Raw genomic sequence first — 5998 nt, forward strand, 5'->3', positions numbered from 1 at the left:
CTTGTCCTTTTTTGCCAAAAGTGGGAATTTGATGTTTGGAACAAGAACTGTAGTAAATAGGCCTCAGTGTGAGGTTTTAGGCTAATCTGGCTAAGAACTGGGCTATGTTTAGTGTTTTATGTGCATATAAGTGCCAGAGACTTCAGTTTCCTTTAGTGTCCTTGTATTTTTTTCACCCTGTTTGCTTTGGATTTTCCTAAGAACTCTTTCTTAAATAAAATCTGTCTTGAAGTTCTTTTAGTTACAGTCTACCATTATTATGCTGGAACCTAGTTGGTTTGATGGTAAGGTGTGGAGAAGGGAAAGTGCTCAATAACCTTATCATTATCAGTAACATTATTAGTCTTTTAGCGGGCCTGGATCCCTGGGACATGACCTTGAGAAGTGTTTCTTATCCTGTTTTTCCCTCCACTTAGGGGAAATATTAATAGAAGGCAAAAGGAGACTGGAATTGACTAAGTGCTCTTCCCTGAGGTAGGTAACACTCTGGTAAAGGTGTTAGTCTTGGAGAGCAGACCTTGTTATGAGAAACACTCTGGGTGAATTCCAAAACCGTTACTTCCCCTGCCCACCCCTGCCAGAAATATGAGGGGGCTTTTCTCAGATCTTCATCTTGAGAACCAAATGGGGTTCCTGGAGGTAAAACCCACAAAGTATGGGGCACCTCTAAACTGGGCCTCCAGGAATTACTCTAGCAATTTGTCAGAATTGCCATCCAAGTGCTCCTACCAATGTGTGGCTCCAGTGGCTTCCGCTCCAGGTAAGCTGACCTCAGTCATTATTCTCTATATTCACCTGTCTCTCCAGATTTCAGGGTGGGGGTTTGCTCTATGACTTTATGTCTCCAATGGGTCTTTAAAAAGTCATTAATTTTCCATTTATTCAGCTATTTTCTTGTTATAAGGGTAAAAGTGATGACTTCCAAGCATTTCTAAATGTCAGAACTGAAACCAGACCTCTCCTGTATTTTGAGAGACCCAATCATTCCTCCTCTCCTCTAGCTGAGTGCTGAGAAAATTAAGACAATAAGTTATCAAGGAAGGTGGTAAGTGTTGGAATTCAAACGCATTATTACTTCCCAACCCTTAATGCTATAAACTGTGTGCTTATCAGTTACATTCCTCCTTCGCTTTGACTAGGTTATGATAGAAGAAACTATTACCAGGAAAAGACATTGGGAACAAGCTTGTCTACTCTGCCAAGGGTTTCATTTAAGCATGAACAAACAAGTTCATGGGCACAAATCAGGGGCTTCAAAGTCTACAGGAAGGAGATGTAGCTTCCTTGTTGAAAGAGAACCATTCATGAAATATATAATATATAAAGAGAGACAAGGGAGGCGGAGTCACTTGGCTAGATCTCAAGATCTGACTAAGCCCACTTCAAATGATGTAGTTCCACTGCTTACAGACAGAAAAGCTCACCATTCAGCAATTGTCCCAGTGCCCAAGTCAGCCCTGAGCCGAGGGACACAAGGGTTTGAAGGAGGAACAATGGGGAAAGAGGCTGGAGGGTTTTCCCCTTGGTACCCTCACACTTCTTTGTTATTCAGGCTGCCTTTCTTCCATCGTGATGGCACTACCTCTTCTGTCTCCCGAAAATATTCATTCCCCAGTTTTACACGTCTAGCTCTCAGCTCATGGTCAGCCACCGAAGCCTGGATGCTCATGTTCACATCACCAACATTTTGAGCACATGTAAAGGCACACTGTTTCTAGAGAGTATTAAATTTTGACAGAGGGTGCCTTAGAACAAAGAAGCTTCTAAGATAATAACCTACGAGACAGTATAATTTTCAGGCAGAGGATTCAACCTGTACCACTCACACCATGTCACCTAAATAGATGCCAGTGCACCCTTTTTGTAACCTGTATCAATGATTTTTCCTTTCACTCCTTTTACTGGGGGTGAGGGGCATGATCAATAGTAATGTCCTTAAAAGAGAAAAGTAATTTGGGGAACAGTGGTACAGTGCCAAAAGGGTATATGCCTCTATAACAGAAAACATTGAAATACAGTTCATGGGCACCATATATCTCTTTGAAAGGACTGTCAAACACAATTAGTCAGAGAGTAACATTTTGCATTTTTAAAATGATAGAGAAATTTCTTGGTCGGGTGCAGTGGCACACACCTGTAATCCCATGACTTTGGGAGGCAAAGGCGGGTGGATCACCTTTGCCAGGAGTTGGAGACCAGCCTGGCCAACATGGGGAAAGCCTGTCTCCACTAAAAATACAAAAATTAGCCGGGCATGGTGGTGGGTGCCTGTAATCCCACCTCCTTGGGAGACTAAGGTAAAGAATACCTTGAAACCGGGAGGTGGAGGTTGCAGTGAGCCGAGTTCACGCCACCACCACACTCTAGCCTGGGCCACAGAGCAAAACTCCGTCTCAAAAAAAAAAAAAAAAAAAAGAAAAAGAAAGAAATTTCTCACAGAAGGAGAAACTTGTGATAGAATCACTTAAAAGCCAACTTAGAATAACTTCCTGGTTTTCACTTTCTTTATGTATTTCATTTTTCACAGCTAAATTCTTCTACATTTGGGACAAAAATATTAGAATCCAGTTTGCTTTTCTATTCTGTGACTTAATTTTCACCCACCTCCCAAATGACTTTGAAGTGGGACTTCTGAATGTCAATCCTAGACAAAAGCTAATGTGTAAAGGAAAAAAAGAAATCTTTATTTTTAGCTAGAGAAAGAATTCCAAAAATTTTTCACCATTAGTGAGGAAGAACACTGAGATACTTGCCATCCATACACATAGGAGCCCAAACCTGTAATGGTGCATTTAATCCCAGGCAGTTCCTTTCTAGAAAGATAGCTCAAAAATATGGGAAAATTCAAAGAGGAGTGAAAATCTAGTAACAGATAGTGTTAAAGAGAAATATTAAAAGATATTTCAGATACCAGACACTTACTTTTAGTTAGTTAATTAATTGCTTGTTATAATGGCATTGTGGTTACATTTTTAAATGCCTGTAAATTCTGAAATATATATAGATGTATGTAGGGGTGAAACTACATTATACTAGGAATTTGCTTTAAAATACTTCATAAGAAAGGGAAGGAAGGGAGGCAGGGAGGCAGGAAGGCAGGAAGGAAGGAAGGAGGGAAGGGAAAAAGGAAGGGAAAAAGGGAAGGAGGGAGGGAGGGAAGGAGGGAAGGAGGGATGGAGGGAGAGAGGGAGGGAGGGAGGGAGACAGAAGTAAAGCAAATGTGGCAAAATAATGAATATGAATCTAGGTGATGATGTGTTCACTTCCTGTGGCTGCCATAACAAATTACCTCAAATTGCGGGGCTTAAACAACAGAAATTTATTGTCTCACAGTTCTGGAAGCCAGAGATCTGAAACCAAAACAGGGTCTTGATCCCTCTGAAGGCTCTAGGGGAGAATCCTTCCTGCCTCTTCCAGCTTTTGGTGGCTCCAAGGCTTCTTGGCCTTGGGCTCGGGCTCGGGCTCATCACTCCAATCCATGCCTCGTGATCACATGGCCTTCTCTTCTGTTTCTGTGTCTTCTCTGCTTCTGTCTCTTATAAGAATGCTTATCGTTGAATTTACAGCCCACTAGATAATTCAGGATGATCTCATCTCCAGATCTTTAATTATATTTGCAAAGACCTTCATTCCAAATAGGGTCACATTCATAAATTTTCAGCATCAGGACATGCGCATAACATTTCCAACCCACTACTGAACATATTATATTATTATACTATTCTTTCTATTTTCTCTCTTTTTTAAGTAGTATTGAGTACTTTTTAAGATTTTATACTAAAAAAGTTTTTTTTTTTTGTTTTTTACATTTTCGCTAAGCATTGAATTAGCAGAATTCGAAGAATCTTGTATTATATTTTGCTAAGCATTGAATATGGCAGAATTCGAAGCAGAGAACTTTATAGCTGAGGTAGAAAGTACTGGGAATGTTCAGGGAACAGAGAAATGTGAACTGATAAGGAATAACAGGGAGAAGCAACTTCCTTCCTCGTTGTCAGCCAGACACAGATACTGTACATAAAATAGTGCAAAGGAAGCAGAGAATTCCTTTCCAGGCTAACCTGATTCCATTTCCACTAGCAATCCCATCAACCTTTGCCTTTCTCTTTTCTAAAGGGGCTGACAATGCCGGAGAGGAGGGATACGTGAGCCTTAGGCCGTCTTGTAAAACATCATTTCAGCTTCCAATTAGGTCATGTCTATCCTGGGCCACACTGATTCAGGCTGCTTGTCCTCACATTAATGGTAATGTGATTGTTCCTATGCCAGGGCTGGCAGGGCTAAAAGCGTGTCAGGGTTGTTGTCCACACATCTTCCACTTTGTTTTTTAGCGCCTTCATCACCTCGAGGAAGATAACTTTCCCAGATACTGAAGTCAAGAAGCCGCTGGAGCACACTTCCTTAATTCATCTCCAAAAAGGTAAACCTTTTTTACTCTGGGCCCAGGACACACCCACAGCACAGGGAGCATGCAGTGGGCCACGCAGTGCATGGTGTATGGCAGGAGGACCTTTCAATGGGAGGAACAAGGAGAAGGATGGGACTTCCGTTTTCTGCTTGTTCTCTCTTCCATGTAGCTGGAAAAGTAGGAATGGCCTGGGGGATAAAAGCCAGGCTAGGGTACAGATGCTAATGTGAAAGGGGACGGCCTGGAGTCGTGCAAGGCACAACCTACACAGCTATATGTGGTGGCCCAGCTGGTCCCCACCTTATCACAGTAAGGAATACCAGATGGGGCTTTAGGGTCATAGCAATATTAAAGAATGCTCATTTCAGCCGGGAGCCGTGGCTCCTGCCTGTAATCCCAACACTTTGGGAGGCTGAGGCAGGTGGATCACTTGAGGTCAGGAGTTCGAAACCTGGCCAACATGGTGAAACCCCATCTCTACTAAAAATACAAAAAATTAGCCAGGCATGGTAGTGGACACCTGTAGTCCCAGCTACTCAGGAGGCTGAGGCAGAAGAATCGCTTGAACTCGGGAGGTGGAGGTTGCAGTGAGCTGAGATCGTGCCATTGCACTCCAGCCTGGGCAACCGAGTGAGACTCCATCTCAAAAAGAAAAAAAGAAGAAGAAGAAGAAGAATGCTCATTAATTTGTGTTGCCATGCTAACTACCCCTCAGAAAAGTGTGTCAGTTTCCTCAGGCTAATAAACTAATATTGCCGGGCATGGTGGCTCATGCCTGTAATCCCAGCACTTTGGGAGGCCGAGGCAGGTGGATCACTTGAAGTCAGGAGTTCAAGACTAGCCTGACCAACATCGCGAAACCCCGTCTCTACTAAAAATACAAAAATTATCTGGGCGTGGTGGCAGGCTCCTATAGTCCCAGATACTCAAGAGGCTGAGACAGGAGAATCGCTTGAACCCATGAGGCAGAGGTTGCAGTGAGCTGAGATAGAGTCACTACACTCCAGCCTGGGTGACATAGTGAGATTCCATCTCAAAAACAAACAAACAAACAAACAAACACTGAAGCAAATAGCAACTTTTTGGCCATCTCCAGTGTGAGATTCCCACAGCGTGACTCACCCTGCCATGGAATCCTGGAGGGGAGCACTGGTAAAGCAGCTAAAGCCTTGACTGCTGTAGTCATCATGGCCTCCAGGAACAACAGTGCTCTGCTGAGCAGGCTCCATGGGCCCTGCCCACTGACATCCACTTATCAAAGTGGTGGGGTTAGGCAGCATGTTTTCTACTAGCCTCTTATGGATGTGGGACCAGGATGGAGCCTCTGACCCAGGCAGGTATGGGCTGACTGTGACTTCTAGCCTAAATGTGGCCAGTTTCTTTCTGCCAGCAACTTGAATGGAAAAGTAACAAGAAAAGGGGTCAGTTAGCAAGAGAAAGAACAGAAAACAAAAGGATGCAGAGACTGCTGTCTGAGTATTACAAGATCTCTGGGGTGTCCATTTTTCTGGTGGGAAACCTCTGTGGCCACAGCACCTTTGTCCAAGTTCTCATCCTGCCTCTAGGAAGAATGAGGTACACAGACAAGCG

This window comes from Macaca mulatta, chromosome 4 (assembly GCF_049350105.2).
Source record: "Macaca mulatta isolate MMU2019108-1 chromosome 4, T2T-MMU8v2.0, whole genome shotgun sequence".
Lineage (NCBI taxonomy): Eukaryota > Metazoa > Chordata > Mammalia > Primates > Cercopithecidae > Macaca > Macaca mulatta.